The sequence below is a fragment of the Miniopterus schreibersii genome, assembly GCF_964146895.1.
Source record: "Miniopterus schreibersii genome assembly, chromosome: X".
NCBI lineage: Eukaryota > Metazoa > Chordata > Mammalia > Chiroptera > Miniopteridae > Miniopterus > Miniopterus schreibersii.
In genome coordinates, this window is record NC_138104.1 from 55,557,110 (window position 1) to 55,575,044 (window position 17,935).

General features: G+C 41.2%; 1 long non-coding RNA gene across 3 annotated transcripts in view; it reads left to right on the top strand.

Annotated features, from left to right (window-relative positions):
• Window positions 1–552: 552 nt before the first annotated feature.
• The window catches only part of LOC308551355, a 31,804-nt gene continuing 14,421 nt past the window's right edge, over window positions 553–17,935 (top strand). The window contains exons 1-2 of one of the 3 annotated variants that reach the window (XR_013998010.1): window positions 553–2,288; window positions 16,689–16,778. This is a non-coding gene — a long non-coding RNA (uncharacterized lncRNA). Of the gene's footprint in view, window positions 2,289–12,105; window positions 14,839–15,535; window positions 16,779–17,935 lie in introns of those variants that run through there. The other 2 variants (XR_013998011.1, XR_013998012.1) reach the window with 2 other exon arrangements.

A 17,935-nucleotide genomic window follows, 5' to 3' on the forward strand; every position in this document is an offset into this window, starting at 1 on the left:
TCTATTTCATAATTTATAAAACTGAGGAATAAACCTTCACTATCACATTAGATAATGGAAGAGGAAGTTCCTTGAAGAAAGTTCTAACCTTCTAGACCCTTCCTGGCTTCTTTGGTTCATACATTTAGATACTTTATTAACATATCAAAGCTCTACTTCCCCTTTCTCCTTTTCCAAAACCACACTAAACTAAAATCTTTTCTTTTGGTATATTATTTGTGGAGAATTTTAGCATCAGTTATGTAATTTTATTTACTTAACATCCCCATTTTATAGATGACAACCCATTGAAAACCCATTGAAATTATGGCTCCTGGATTAGAAATGAAGCCTACTTCCAGTCTAGTGTTCTTTCAGATATGTTTCTATTTTCTTGAAATCTCCCTTTTTCTCATTGCTGAATAAATTTTAAACCAACTAAATCACAAAGATGTCTGGCTTTCAATCTTCTAGGCCACACCTCTTCCACTCCCTCCTCCCCCAGTCCCCACCCCTTTACTTCTTAAAGCTCTGCAATGTGCTGCCTGCGCCATATTTCTTCTTCTCCCGAGGTGGAATAGACTTTAGCTAATAGCTGATGTCTTCAGCCATGTGGTTCTTTCTGGAACATTTTCCAGCTCCCAACCACTCTTTATGGCGCATTTCTTTTAAAAAATTCACCAAACTTCTATAAAATATTTAAAAAATTTTAAACTTTCTTCCAGTATTTTCTTGACAGCTCCCTATTTCTTAGGTACTTCGGGTATTTTTATGCCATTTTCCATTTGAAAGGAATTTTTCTTTGCAATAATTTTTGGTTGAGGACTCTTTTTTTGTGGTCTAGTTTTCTATTCCTTCCACTTTTCTGTATTTTGCCCATCAGGGCTGCGGATATCTGGCTTTATTTATTTACTTTTAAAAATTTGCCCATCGGGGCCGCGGATACCTGCTTTTAATTTTTTTCCCCCCCTTAGCCCATCGGGGCCTCGGATACCTGCTGTGTCCCCCCCCCCTTCTCCCAAACCACTGGCCCATCGGGGCCTAGGATACCTGCTATTTTTTTTTTTTTTTTTACTTGCCCATCGGGGCCGCGGATACCTGCTTTAATTTTTTTTCTTGCCCATCGGGGCCACGGATACCTGCTTAGATTTTTTTTTCAATCGCTCGAAAAGTTGGTCTCTGTGGTTCGTTGTACTATCGGGAATGTCTACAATATTTTGCTGCTAATCTTTGGTGTTGTGTGAGTGAACCTACAGCTTTGGCTGGGAGATGACTTTGCAGTTAGGCTAAGGGGTTACTTAGGCTGGGGAAGAAATATGGCGGCGGGCCACTTTAGGTTTCCTGCGGAGCTCAGCTGACGGTTAGTTGGTTGGGCTTGGTGTAAATTAGGGAGGCAATATGGATAGTGGAACAGGGAGAGTCATGAGCTAAATATTTTGAATGACCTGATTTGGGGCTTGTTAGGAGATGTGCATGCATTGTGGTATCCTGAGATAGAATAATAGGATTATCCTGTGTCGCAAGGGGCTAGCAGAAAATGAGAGGGAGAAGACTTAGGGGCAGGGTTCAAAATGGCCGCTTGACTTTCGGTATTGCTCAGAACGGCTTTCTGCTTTGTTAGCGTGTCCAAAATGGCGTGTCCAATCTTGCTGCAGTGTTCAAGTGGTGGTGAGGTCTTTGTTCTAGTGCACAACATGGCGTTGGACATATTCTGTTACATGGTATAAGATGGCGGCGCCAGGATTTGCCGCATTGTAAAACATGGCGGGCTTTTGCCTTTGCGGCAAGAATTGCCGGACAGGATTTGCCGCAGGAGGAAATGGCAGGCCTTTTCTTGCAGATAATCAGTTTGTCACGTGGACGGGGGGGGGGGAGGGGATTGCGCGGTACATTCTTCGCGGGCTTTGCTCCAGGTAGCGGGCTGCATTGTTAAATATGGCGTTCATTTCCGGCTTGCAGCAAAAAAGTGAAAGGTGAGATGATTGCCGCGGATTGCCGCATGACCCATCCATTCAAACAGGGTGCTACAATTGGATACAGCCAATTAATGGCGGATGGAATTAGACCAAGTTAGCATGGCTCCTGCAGGGGCCACGTACTGAAGTCTGCTCCCAGTGGGTGGTGCCCAAGGTCTTTCCAAGGACATTTGGCCCTTCCAACTCCCTCCTCTTGCCAGCTCCCTCCCCTCCAGCATTGCCTCTTTGCTCTTCCACGCTGGCAAGGACCAAAATGGATCACAGATGACCAACAGGTGGCAGAAGAGGAATCCCTGCCTTCAAGAGGAACACCTACTCCTGGCTAATGCTGGGGTTGGATTTGCATTTCTACTTATTTCTTGAATGTCAGTCATAGATAGCTCGATTATGTGGTTTGCTAGGGTTAGATTTAAGCCTCAGGTCACCATTATGGCATTATTTGTAGAATTCATTTCAGTTACATTTAATGAGTTCAGTTTTGAGAATTCATCCTTGAAGTTTTCAATTTCTTTTTTATAAATGGCTTAAACTTTTATTTTTTTGGCCTAAAATATCCAAAATCGAATAATTTGACATTAAAACTTCACTAATTTGTTTTACTTTGAAATTGATGTAATAAACTACTTCACTTTGGATTTTTGAAGTCTTATAGCACATAAATAGTTAATTAAAAACTTTATGACTGAATAAAAAAGTATTTGAAGGTCCATTCCAGTCCAGGCCTTGCTTTATTCCCATCTTTAATGCTGCACTGATTGGCCAACCTATCAGGCAAATAACTTGATTTGCTGGGGACTTGTTTCATTTGTTCAAGCTTGGAGTATTAAATGCCCACATAATCAATATTCTGTAGTATTCTGCCTCCACAGTCCCCAGCTCCTCCCCCCCCGCCCCTAGAACCCCCATATCTAGCCCCAGCCCTTCATCCCCCCCAGCCCCATCCCCAGCCCCATCCCCAGCCCGAGCCGCAGCCCCAGCCCCAGCCCCAGCCCCAGCCCCAGCCCCAGCCCCAGCCCCAGCCCCAGCCCCAGCCATCCCCTTCAGCCCTACTCCCTAAATCATATACTGTGCTGACCATTTAAACTCTTTGCATGAAATTCTAATTATCCATAATCCTGCCCATCGGATTATATCCTAGTCAAACCACTTTTGGATTCAGTAGTGAACACAGAAAACCCAAGTCTTTTGTTCAGCAGTTAATGTACTCAGTCCCAATTGTCAGCCTTGTCCAAAGGCACCCTACCAACTTTGCCCTGCTTCTGGGGAATCCTGCTGTTCTGGGACAATGAAAATACCAAAATTGTAATTCTACATTGTCTCACCTATAATCAATGGTCATCCATTCCCTTTTCATTTCTACTAGGCAATGCTGACTGTCTGAGACCATGTTCCATGAATAACTAATGAGTAGAATTCGAATTGTCCATATCCCTGGTCATCACACAAATCCTTTGCAACTTTGGATTATACAAGGGATGTTCATGCTCAAAGCCCTTAACTTTGGAATATTAATGGACAGAATTATTCATAGTCCTGCCTAACAGGTAAGACCCACCCATGCTCTTTTCATCACTCATGGGTTCTGGGAATATGTAAAATACTAATTGTCCATAATCCCACCAGTCAGTCTAGGATATCCCTTATCTCAATGTCAACATGGCATATATTCATAGTCTTGTGCAATAAAAAATGGAATCATACTCCATTGCACGGTCTAGGATATTGCTAAGGATTGAAGATTGCTCAAGAACTCAGCTCTTGGACACCTAATTTCCACAATCATAGTTGTCCAGAGTACTGTGTATTTAAAAGGTCCACTGTATCCGATTTGGTAGGTGTAATGTGGACTCATTACTGAAGGATCCTTTTAAATTAAAAATACCCGTAATTGCATTTATGCATGTCTGTAACCTAGCCACAACCACTCCTATAGTATTCCAGCACTGGGGCATTTAATGTGCTTAAATACTACTACTGCCCTTATGTAGCTGTGGAACCCTTTCATACTCACTTTGCATTAAAACAGGGTCCTTCCAGCAGTTACAGTGCTTAAATGCCACTCCTACCATTATGCTAATGTGGAACCCATCCATTGTCACTTTGCATTAAAAAAGGGTCATTGTGGCAGTTAATGTGTTTAGGTCCCACTACTGTCCTTACCTTAGTATGGAACACACCCATCCTCACTTTGCATTGAGACAAGCCCTGGGGCAGTTAATGTGCTTAAATTCCACTACTGTCTCTATGTTACTGGAAAACACGCCCATTGTCACTTTGCATTAAAATAGGGTCCTTGGGGGCAGTTCCTGTGTTTAGATTCCACTACTGTTCTTTCTTTAGTATGGAACACACCCATCCTCACTTTGCATTAAGGCCCAGTCCTTGGGGCAGTTAATGTGCTTAATGACATTACTGCCTTTATATTAATGTGGAACACATCTTTCCTCCCTTTGCATTAAAAAGGGTCCTCCGGCAGTTAATGTGCTTAAATGCAGATACTGCCTTTATGTTAATGTGGAACCCACCCTACATTGCTTTGCATTAAAAAGATTGCTCTGGGAGATGCCTGTACTGGTCTTAGTGTGGAACACACCCATTCTCACTTTGCATTAGAACAGGGTCCTTGGGGCAGTTAATGTGCTTAAATGCCACTACTGTCCCTATGTTACTGGAAAACACACCCATGGTCACTTTGGGTTAAAATAGACCTTGGGGCAGGAAATGTGCTTAGTTCTGTCCTTATCTTACTATAGAATAAACCCATGGTCACTTTGCATTAAGACTGGGTGACTGGGGCAGATAACGTGCTTAAAAGCTGGTACTGTCCCTATGTTACTATAAAACACACCCATCTACTCTGCATTAAAACCTGGACCTTGGGGCAGTTAAAGTGCTTAAAAGCCACTATTGCTGTTATGCTAATGTGGAACCCACCCATTGTCACTTTGCATTAAAAAAGGGTCATTGTGGCAGTTAATGTGCTTTGATGCCGTTGCTGTTCTTATCTCACAATTGAACACACCCATCCTCTTGGATTAAAACTGAATCCCTTTGGCAGTTAATGTTCTTAAGGCCACTACTACCTTTATGGTAATGTGGAACCCACCCTACATTGCTTTGCATTAAAAAGGGTGCTCTGGCAGATGCCACTACTGGTCTTACTTTAGTGTGGAACACACCCATCCTCACTTTGCATTAGAACAGGGTCTTGGGGGCAGTTAATGTGCTTAAATGTCACTACTGTCCTTATATTACTATAAAACACACCCATGGTCACTTTGCATAAAAACGGTCCTTCCGGCAATTTATGTTTTTAGGTACCACTTCTGTCCTAACCTTACTGTAGAATAAACCCGTGGTCACTTTGCATTAAGACTGGGTAATTGGGGCAGTTAACCTGCCTAAACCCATTACTCTCCCTATGTTACTATAAAACACATCCATTGTCACTCTGCATTAAAATCCTGTTCTTGGGGCAGTTAAAGTGCTTAAATGCCACTTCTGCTGTTATGCTAATGTGGAACCAGTCCATTGTCACTTTGCATTAAAAAGGGTCATTGTGGCAGTTAATGTGCTTTGATGCCACCACTGTTCTTACCTCAGAATCGAACACACCCATCCTTTTCGATTAAAACAGGGTCACTTCAGCAGTTAATGTGCTTAAGGCCACTACTACCTTTATGGTAATGTGGAACCCACCCTACACCGCTTTGCATTAAAAAGGGTGCTCTGGCAGATGCCACTACTGGTCTTACTTTAGTGTGGAACACACCCATCCTCACTTTGCATTAGAACAGGGTCTTAGGGGCAGTTAATGTGCTTAAATGTCACTACTGTCCTTATATTACTATAAAACACACCCATGGTCACTTTGCATAAAAACGGTCCTTCCGGCAATTTATGTTTTTAGGTACCACTTCTGTCCTAACCTTACCATGGTCACTTTGCATTAAGACTGGGTAATTGGGGCAGTTAACCTGCCTAAACCCATTACTCTCCCTATGTTACTATAAAACACATCCATCGTCACTCTGCATTAAAACCCTGTTCTTGGGGCAGTTAAAGTGCTTAAATGCCACTTCTGCTGTTATGCTAATGTGGAACCAGCCCATTGTCACTTTGCTTTAAAAAGGGTCATTGTGGCAGTTAATGTGCTTAGATGTCACTACTGTCCTTACCTTAGTATGGAATGTACCCATCCTTTGCATTAAGACAGAGGCCCGGGGGCAGTTAATGTGCTTAAATTCCACTATGGTCTCTATGTTACTGGAAAACACACCCATTGTTACTTTGCATTAAAATAGGGTCTTTGGGGCAGTTCATGTGCTTAGATGGCACTACTGGTCTTACCTTAGAATCGAACACACCCATCCTCACTTTGCAAGAAGACCCAGTCCTTGAGGCAGTTAATGTGCTTAAATGCCACTACTGCCTTTATGTTAATGTAGAACCCACTCTTGATCCCTTTGCATTAAAAAGGGTCCTCCCCGCAGTTAATGTGCTTAGATGTCACTACTGTCCTTACCTTACAGTAGAATAAACCCATGGTCACTCTGCATTAAAACTGGGTCATTGGGGCAGTTAAGGTGCTTAGATGCCACTACTTCCCTTATGCTACTGTGGAACCCACCCATCGTCACTTTGTATTTAAAAAGGGTTTTTGCGGCAGTTATTGTACTTAGATGGCACTACTGTTCTTACCTTAGTATAGAACACACCCATCCTCACTTTGCATTAAGGCAGTCCTTCGGGCAACTAATGTGCTTAAATTCCACTGCTGCCCCAATGTTAATGTGGCCTTGATCACTTTGCGTTAAAACTGAGTCCTTGAGGCATTTAACATGCTTGAATGCCACTGTCCCTACATTCCTAGAAAACACACCCGTGGTCACTTTGCATTAAAACAGTGTCCTCAGGGCAGTTAATGTGTTAGATGGCATGTTACTGTGGAACGCACCCATCTTAATTGCATTAAAACATCGTCCTTGCTGCAGTTAATGTGCTTAGATGCCACTACTGTCCAATGTTATTAGAAAACACACCCATTGTCACTTTGTATTAAAAAAGGTCCTTGGGGCAGTTAATGTGCTTAAATGCCACAACTGTGCTTAAGTTACTATAAAACACACCCATCCTCACTTTGCAATAAAACAGACCTTGGGGCAGCAAATGTGCTTAGATGCCACTACAGTCCTTACCTCACTGTAGAATAAACTCATGGTGACTTTGCATTAAGACTGGGTTGTTGGAGCAGTTAACCTGCTTAAATTCGACTACTGTCCCTATAGAACTATAAAATACACCCATGATCACTTTGCATTAAACTGGGTCTTGGGGGCAATTAATGTGCTTAAATGCCACTATTATCCTTATCTGACTGTAGAATACACCAGTCCTCACTTTGCCTTAAGACAGGGTCCTTGGGGCAGTTAATGTGCTTAAATGCCACCGCTGCAGTTATGTTAATTTTGAACTCAGCTGCCTGCACTTTGCACTAAAATGGAGTCTTTTGGCAGTTAATGTGCTTAGATGTCACTACTGTTGTCGTTAATCCAACCCACCCATCTTCACCTGACATTAAAACAGGGTTATTGGGGCAGTTAATGTGCTTTGAGGCCACTGCTGCTGTTATGTTAATATGGAACCCATCCACCCTCACTTTGCATTAAAACAAGGTCCTTGGGGGCAGTTAACGTACTTAAAATGCCACTATTGTCCCCATGTTACTAGAAAACACACCCATGGTAACTTTGCTTTAAAACAGGGTCCTCAGGGCAGTTAATGTGCTTAGATCCCACTACTGTTCTTACCTTACTATAAAACACACCCATGGTCACTTTGCTTTAAAACACGGTCCATGGGCCAGTTAATGTGCTTAAATGCCACTGCTGCCCTAATGTTAATGTGGAACCCACGTGGCCTTGATCACTTATCTTGAAAACAGGGTCCTTGGGGCAGTTAATGCGCTTAAATGCGACTGCTACTGTTCTGTTAATGTGGAACCCACCTGCCTGTACTTTGCATTAAAACGGGTTCTTTGACAGTTAATGTGCTTAAATGCCACTACTGTCCTTACCTGACTAGAATATACCCATGGTCACTTTGCCTTAAGACAGGGTCCTTGGGGCAGCTAATGTGCTTAAATGCCAGTACTGTCTCTGTTACTATAAAACACACCCATCCTCACTTTGCTTAAGACAAGGTCCTTGGTGCAGTTAATGTGCTTAAATGCCACTGCTACTGTTGTGTTAATGTGGAACCCACCTGCCTGTACTTTGCATTAAAACGGGTTCTTTGACAGTTAATGTGCTTAAATGCCACTACTGTCCTTACCTGACTAGAATATACCCATGGTCACTTTGCCTTAAGACAGGGTCCTTGGGGCAGCTAATGTGCTTAAATGCCAGTACTGTCTCTGTTACTATAAAACACACCCATCCTCACTTTGCTTAAGACAAGGTCCTTGGTGCAGTTAATGTGCTTAAATGCCACTGCTACTGTTGTGTTAATGTGGAACCCACCTGCCTGTACTTTGCATTAAAACGGGTTCTTTGACAGTTAATGTGCTTAAATGCCACTACTGTCCTTACCTGACTAGAATATACCCATGGTCACTTTGCCTTAAGACAGGGTCCTTGGGGCAGCTAATGTGCTTAAATGCCAGTACTGTCTCTGTTACTATAAAACACACCCATCCTCACTTTGCTTAAGACAAGGTCCTTGGTGCAGTTAATGTGCTTAAATGCCACTGCTACTGTTGTGTTAATGTGGAACCCACCTGCCTGTACTTTGCATTAAAACGGGTTCTTTGACAGTTAATGTGCTTAAATGCCACTACTGTCCTTACCTGACTAGAATATACCCATGGTCACTTTGCCTTAAGACAGGGTCCTTGGGGCAGCTAATGTGCTTAAATGCCAGTACTGTCTCTGTTACTATAAAACACACCCATCCTCACTTTGCTTAAGACAAGGTCCTTGGTGCAGTTAATGTGCTTAAATGCCACTGCTACTGTTGTGTTAATGTGGAACCCACCTGCCTGTACTTTGCATTAAAACGGGTTCTTTGACAGTTAATGTGCTTAAATGCCACTACTGTCCTTACCTGACTAGAATATACCCATGGTCACTTTGCCTTAAGACAGGGTTCTTGGTGCAGTTAGTGTGCTTAAATGCCAGTACTGTCTCTGTTACTATAAAACACACCCATCCTCACTTTGCCTTAAGACAAGGTCCTTGGTGCAGTTAATGTGCTTAAGTGCCACTGCTACTGTTGTGTTAATGTGGAACCCACTTGCCTGTACTTTGCATTAAAACGGGTTCTTTGGCAGTTAATGTGCTTAAATGCCACTACTGTCCTTACTTGACTAGAATATACCCATGGTCACTTTGCCTTAAGACAGGGTCTTTGGGACAGTTAATGTGCTTAAATGCCACTACTGTCTGTATGTTACTAGACGACACACCCGTGGTCACTTTGCATTAAAACAGGGGCAGTTAATGTGCTTAAATGCCACTACTGTCCCTATGTTCCTAGAAAACACACCCATGGTCACTTTGCATTAAAACAGGGGCAGTTAATGTGCTTAGATGCCACTACTGTCCTTACTTTAGTATGGATCCCACTGTGCTTAAATACCACTACAGTCCTTATCTGACTGTAGAATACACCCATCCTCACTTTGCCTTAAGACAGGGTCCTTGGGGCAGTTAACGTGCTTAAATGCCACTACTGTCCTTACTTGACTGTAGAATACACCCATGGTCACTTTGCATTATGACAAGGTTATTGGGGCAGTTAATGTAACCTGCTTAAATGTCACTACTGTCCCTATGTTACTAGAAAACTCACCCATGGTCACTTTGCGTTAAAACAAGGTCCTCAGGGCAGTTAATGTGCGTAAATGCCACTATTGCCAGTATGTTACTGTTGAACCCACTCATCTGCACTGCATTAAAACAGAAGGACCTTGGTACTGTTAATGAACTTATGTCTACCGTCTCTACTGTTACTCTGGGGTCCTGTATCCTCCCATCCATCTGCATTGCCTGGGAGCAGATTTGTTACTGAACTGTGCTTAATTGCAGCTGTGGTGCCTTTTTGCCACTTTAAGTTTCCTCCCAGTCTGTTTGCAGTTTAGCAGAGTGTACTTGGGCCTGTTAATGGGCTTAATTATAGCTACTGTCCCTTCTCTTAGTGTAGGGTCCCATGCACTGCAAGTCGTTTACACTTACTGGAAGTATATTTGGTTTTGTGAAGTTACAGCAGTGGTGCCTTTCTTTGTCGAGGTTCCCATCTACCTGCTAGTCCTTTTACAGTATCTGGATGGGCATTTGGGACTGCAGTGTGCTTAATTGAAGATGTGGTCCCTTCTATAATTCCAGGATCACATCCTGCTCTTTTCCTTTTACATTACCTAGGAGGGTTTTTGGGACTGTTAAAAGTGGTCAGTTGTAGCAACTGTCCCTTCTGTTAGTCAGAGATCCCATCCCCTCCATCTCAATTTGCGTTACAACAGTGGATACTTGGGACTGTTAATGTGCTTAAAGGCAGCTATAGTCCCTTTCCTTATTCTGGGGTCCAAGCCCTTAAACATCTTTTGCATTACCATGGGGGAAATGCAAGTGTGGTCCCTTTTGTTAGTTTAGGGACAGATGACCATTTACTTTCTTTACATCACCTGGAAGTCATTAGAACTTAAAGTTCTAATTATAGCTGTGGTCCCTTTTGTTACTCTAAGATTCCCTTTTCTCCTACCTCGTTTGCATTACAACATAGGGGGACTGTGAAGGTGTATCCCTTCCTGTCACATTGTTAACTTTACAGAAGAGCATCTGAACACCAAGGCCCCTTCTTTTGCACTGTTAATGTGCAGTATTGCTTTTGTCCTTTCTCCTTTGCAGTAGATATAGTCCTCACTCATTTTCCTTATATTCAGAAGTGGATGCCCTTTACTAAGGACCATTGTACTAATAATAATTAAAGTGAGTCATGGTAATTGGCCACAATTATGTCTTATTAAAGGTCCCTGTACCCTCTTCATTTTACAATAAGGTGTATTAATTACCTGCTACTTTTTTTCTGGGACTGTTTATATGCAGAATTCCAGTATTTATGGTCTCTCCCTTTAAACTAATAATCCCATTGTTTCTATATTATAATGGGATGCTAGAGACCGAAAGTTAATCTCTTGGGACTCTTAATGTGCATGTTCTCTCCTGATAAGCTAATATCCTGACTTCTTAGTATTGTAGCAGGAGGTACTAGCCACCTAAAGTCTTCTGGATAAAGTGGAACATTGGATAGTTAAAGTGGGACATTGTACTGGCATCTCATTCTCTTATTTCCTTTGCAGCAGGGGTGCTGACCAATTACAGCAATTACAGTAGTCTGCACTCCCTTACGTTAGAATGGGATCCCATTTCCTTACCCCATTTACATTACTTCAGGGGCTTCTGACTACCCAAGATTCACTCTCCTGGACTGTTAATGTGCATACTTACATTTGCTCCTATACTGTATACCAGGTAAGGTCACTCCCCATCATATTTATATTCTAACAGGAGCTGCCTACTACTAAAGACCTTACACACTGATGTAGTTAATGTGCACAACTTTTACTGTCTTGTGCACACTCTCAGTTGCCCATAACTGCCGTTTCAATCAGGACTCCTGCACTTACGGAAGCAGATGTTACTAACTTTAAAGCCTTGTCTTGGGACAGTGGGTATGTTTAATTAGTTGTTCGTGATCCTTTGAATTAACTTTGGTTCCTGACTCTTTATACCCTCTGCTTTACTGCGTGGGGTATGTCCACTTAAGGCCCCTTTCTCAAACTGTTAATGTGTATAATAATTACATTAGGATCATTCCACTTCTCACTGCCTTTGAAGTGCCACAGGGATTCTGACACCCGGTCCCCAACTTCCTATGCCTTCCAATAGGTGGTACACACTACTAAGACCTTTACATTTGGACAGTTAACGTGCAGAATTGCCGTTTTCCTTAATCCCATCACTTCTGGGACTATTGTACCTCCTTTGCACTACTGCAGGGGATACTGTTTTCCCCCAAGGCCCCTTCTATGGACTGGTAATATACATAATTGAAACTTTCTGTTGTCTTCATCAGTAGTCTAAGGTCACCCCCCCCACCAACTTCTCTTTGCAGTGCAGCAGAGTGAGCTGATCAACCAAAGCCCTCTTTTGGACTGTTAATATCTGCAGTTACATTTTCTCCTGTTCTCTGTGCTAGATATGCACATCACCTACTTCCTTAGCATTTTCAGCAGACAGTGCCTACTACTGAAGACCCGTTCACTTGGAAGTTTCATGTGCACAAATGTAATTATGTAAGCATGTCTTATACCAGAGTGACTGTACCCTCTTTGCTTTAGAGCAAGGATATGCTATTTTTTAAACTTTAATGTGCATAATTGCTATTGTCCAATGCTTCTTTTAGAGTAGGATTGCATCTCCTGATTCCCCCTTGAGATTATTAATGTGCATAATTAACTGTATTTGTCTGTGTACCTGTGGAGTAGGAAAGGGTGCTCTATGCCCTTACCTCTGCCTTTGAATTACAGTTGAGGCGTGCTATCATGACCTCAGCTCTTGTACATTTATCCAAAGTGCTGATTATTAGATAGGACCCCACACCTTCTTTGTATACATCAGGGATACTGTCTCACCAGGGCCCCTTTTTTTGACTGTTAATGTGAATATTTGCAATTACCTATGCCCCCTTCTGTTAGAGTAGGCTACTCTACCATTCCCTTATACCCCCTTTGCATTACTGCAGGGGCTGCTGACCACATAAAACTTCTGCAAATGTTAAATGTTAATAGGCACAATGGCAATTAGCAATGGATTTGTCCTCCCTGTCCTTGTTAGGCAAGTACTCCCAGCCCCAATTTCTCGTGGCATCATAAAGTATAAACATTGCAGTATGCCCTTAACTTGTCCTTCAAACAGCAATCCATACTCCCACTCACTTTGTATTGCTCCAGGACATACATTTCCAAGTAGTCATGGTCTTACCCTTATCTTCCCTCTCTCCACCTCTTGCCTGTCCTTTGACCCTTATGGACCATTAGTCACAATTTCAGGTGCTCATGTATCCAGCCATTAGATAGTGTTGTGGTCCGTCATCCCTCTTGCCCCTGCCCTGCCCCTTTTACACTGTTGGTGGGGAACACTGACTGGGCAAGGCCCCTTCACTTGGACTTAAATGTTAACAATACCAGATGTCATTGGCTTATCCAGTTTATATAGCTCTAATGCCTCAGTTATATTTTCCTTGGTCTTGTACATCTGACATGGACCCCTCTACTTCCTTTTTTGCATTGCTTCTAAGTAATGATGACTACCCAAAGGCCCTTCTGTGTTGTTAATTAACACAGTATTGATTCTCCCATTTTTCAACCCATCAGCCCAAGACCCCCATACCACTTTGATGTTGTGTTTGTGCAGTGTTGATTACCAAAAGCAGGCCTAAACTAAGTAGATGGACCTTCACTCCTTTTCTTGTGTTTATTAACAATCCGAATTCCATTTATTGTCCCATTCTTGGGTCAGGGGCTATCTCTGCCCGCCTCTGTTACTGCTTTAAGGGGCAAAATGTTCAAGGCAAGTCAAGCCCAAGCAGCTGGATTGCCACCCTTTACATTTTGGATTTCCAATATATATAAGTATCATTTGAGAGTTATCTCCCCAGGAAAGAATGTTAGCACTGTCTCTGCATTCTTCCTTCCAAAGCAGGTTGCTTGGCTAACAATCTCTCCTTTTGTATATTGCTATTCTACAGAATCAATTGCCAGGATACAACCAAAAAGTTAATGTTAATTTTTTATTAAGAAAGACATCTAGATTGCAAAGTGGGATTGATAAACTGGTCATTAAATTTTTGAAGTTAAAAACCCATTTATACCATGTACCTGATGACCAGTGTCTCATTTTACTAAGGGTGGTGGGTCTATGGATAGACCACTGTGACTCTTGTTATGCCAAACGAGTTCTAGAATAGAACTCTTAAGACTAGTATCTTTGGGATCTACCACCATTTTATTTTTATTTTTTAAATATGTCTTTATTGATTTCAGAGTAAGGAAGGTAGAGGGAGAGAGAGAGAAATATCAGTGATGAGAGCATCATTGATTGGCTGCCTCTGTCCCCTACTGGGGGTCGTTCACACAACCTGGGCATGTGACCTGACCAGGAATCAAACTGTGATCTCCTGGATCACAAGTCGATGCTCAACCCCTGAGCCACACCAGCCGGGCTCTACCACCATTTTAAAACCATGCCTTATTTGGGCTTTACCACCATTCACTTTTGGAAAAACTACCTAAATTTTCTAATCCTTAAATTTCTTCATTTGGAACACCAACCAGCCTTTACTTCAAGAAGATTACTGCAAAAGGATGAAATTAAACTACGTATACTGAGGTGCTTTTGAAAACCATAGGTCACCTTATTTAATTAATCTATTGCATAAAATACACCCTGTTTAATTGTGCTCATTTAAAGTAGCCTTAAGCATCGCACTGAAGTGAGGACTTAAAAATGATGGGACCTGTTTCCCTGCTTTATATCAAAAGAATAATAAGCCAATATCTAGTCATTCTAATGGACATAAATTTGACAGTGAGCTACCTGGTAAAAATGAATAGCCTAGCCTCTAGTGTACAGGGTGTGGTGACAGAAGCATTTAATAAGGAACTACTGAAGCAAATAACTAGTCATCACAACAGCAGTTCTTTGTAATCACTGAGAAAGGATACTATTCCTCAGAAGGATGTCGAAAGGTCAGCCCAGGTCAGGGTGCAGTTTGTACTATTAACTCCTTGGACAGCTGTAAGAAGAGTCTGGCTCTTTAGAATACTGTAAGTATTAACTTTGTAATACTAAGTAATCTTTTCCCTATTCTGTTTTCTTTCTCTTAGATGCTACCCATAGAAAAGTCAGAGTTTTCCTGTTAAGTCTCTTTCTGGGTTCCCACCTCATCTGCAATTTTTATAAATATATATATATCACCATATGAGTTAACCAACAGAATTATAGAATTGATATTGTGTATCTGGTCCTATGCTAGGTTACACTTAAGTGAGGGTTAGAAATGATATACAGTAATCCTATATATAATCTTATCCCCTAGATGGTTGTATTGTTGAGCTAATATAAGCACACTTGGAATAATTTTAGGAAATGATAATCAAGTGCTGTCTTGTGTGAATTATGTTAAACTTTTATAAAGGGAGCCTACCAGGGTTTGAAGTTGACTGTAAACTTGAAGGAGTTGGGTTTACTTTTTCTCTTTGGTCTAGGATATGATTAATATTGGAGTCATCTGGGTAGTCCAGTTGGTTTATTTAATGCCATTCGGTTTTTACTTCTTTTGGAGGCATGTAAATCTAATAAAGAGATAAGGCCTAGTCATTGTGTTTGACTACGTGCCATGGCTGGCAAATTGTTGATTGTTAAATCTCATAAGCTTGAGCTTTTCAAGGTTCTGGTATTGCTGATATAATTCTGATATGTTGGTTCTTTGTACCTTTTTATTCTATCTCTGCCCAAGAACAGATGAGAGTAGCGATGATGCCTTTTTTAGTTTGAGATGTTTGTGGAACCTGTTTGGCAAGAGGGCAATGGAAAAGTGTAAGTTTTATAAGAAAACCATGACCATGCCTACTTTATGATGAAGTTAATATACCTTTTTCCCCTTTGCCTTTTTTCAACAGGAACCTTGGTAAGCAAAAAAGCTTAGCCTCTCTGATATAAAACAAACACAAAAGTACAGCTGAAAAATATTAACATCAAATTTGAAACATTTTTTGTGCACATCAGTACATCCTAGTAGGAGCAAGAAGAATCATAATAATGTGCTGGGCTTCTCTTACTGCCCATTTTAATTCATATCCATATTTCTTCACAGCTTATTGTGCCCCCCCCCCCCCCCCCCCCACAAATGCCTGAAGACATTATTTGTCTGACTGACTAGGAGTAATATACAAATGGTCCTGAGCCTTTTTGGAAGCATGGTCTGTGCCATTGTTTTTCAAACTGAAGTAATTTGTCAGAATGAAGCACCTTCTAGAGCAGTGGTGGGGAACCTTTTTCTGCCAAGGGCCATTTGGATATTGATAACATCATTCGCGGGCCATACAAAATTATCAACTTAAAAACTAGTCAGTTAGCCGATCTATGACTTTCTCATAATTGATGTTTCCCTCTCCCTTCCTCTCTCTGAAATCAATGAGATATATTTTTTAAAAAATTAATCTGCTATATTTGGTCAAACATTTAGTTAACTCACCCTTAATGTGATGGTTGGAACTGCTTCTCTTTTGTGAGGCCTTGGCAGGGCCATACCAAATGATTTTGAGGGCTGTATATGGCCCGCGGGTAGGATGTTCCCCACCCTTGTTCTAAAGGAACAAAATTCTATGAAATCATAAAGAGCATGTGTTTTGAGGAACACTGACTTAAGAAAGTTATTTGAAATGTAAACATGTTTCCCAATTTTAATATATCCTTTGTGAAAAATAAATACATATATATATATAATTTACGTAGGACTTGGGGATCCATGAGTATATCCACAAATCTCCAGGTTCTTATCACCCCAATTTGAGAAACACTGGTCTATGCTCATGAAATATTTTATTGCTACTAATAAAATTATCATTCAATGTTAACATACAACTATAACGATTTATTGGAATTTGTTTTAAAGGGATGATTTCTGAGCCAGTTTGGAAGCCCTACTTAGGAATGATGCGTCAATCATAGGTGGATTGAATTCTGCACTAGAAAGCATCCAAAGGTGAATTTTGGAGTTGTATTTCAATTCATTGTTCAAAACAAAGTCTCCAGGTCTGAAAAGAGGTGCTCTGGAAATGTGGGCATCTTCAAAATTGATACAACTTATGTTAACCAATAGTTATTGGGTCAGGTACTGGAATAAATAACAACACCAAAGACATGGTTTATGTCAAGGAATTGGCTATCTCATGGAGGATGCACAAATCATTATAGTGTTAGGCAGTTTGATGAGTACCATAAAAACTTTGGGAAGTTCTTTGGGACAGAGAAGATTGGGTGGAAACACTTACTGATCCAAGTGATGGTGTGCTCGGGAGCAGGCTTGGGAATGTGTGAGCTGACGGCTTACAGGTACTACTCTTGATTACTTCTTGCAAGTGCATTTTAATGAAGCACATGTTCTATTAGAATGGAGTAAATTGCTGTTTTTCATGGATTTGGAAGCAGAAGTGAGATGCTGGCAAAATTATGAAAAAGTTATGAAGTGGGAATAAGAACAGCTAGCCTTTGGTTCTGGTTCTAACCTCGGATCAAATCACCATCCATGTCAGCCTCCATGTCTAGGGACTACCAGGGGCTTAAGTTGAATACCTCAGCTCCTGAAATGACATTTTGTCATTTGGAAAATTTTCAAAGGGTAAAAAAAAGAAAGCACTTAAATGGGGGGGAGGCATTTCTCTACATTGTTACTGTGACATCTTTTCTGACTTTCCTCCTTATAGAACCTTAATATATAGGATTGGAGAAAGTTTCCTGACCCTGGTTTTATGCATATTTTTCCATAACCCCTTTAGCTTTTCCACTTATTATTCTGTAACTTATTTCTCTAATGAACTCAGAGTTGCCATGATTAAACATAATTTTTTTTTCAGGGTATCTGGGCCCTGGTTATCAAATATACATCTGGATGGGAGTTTGTGACTTGAAGTAAATAATTAGATGTTGAACTGTGGTGGCTCCTAAGATATTCTTATTTATGAAACTATTCTCTAAAAAATTTTACTAGCTTAAGGAGAAAGAAACTTATCTGAACTGAGCTGTTACCCCAAATGTTATACTCTTGGGTGGCAAAGAGTACTGACATGTATGGTTAAACAGAGCAGATGCTTTCCTCTGCCTCAAGTCTTACAAACTGAACTGGAAGAAAACTATTTTCCC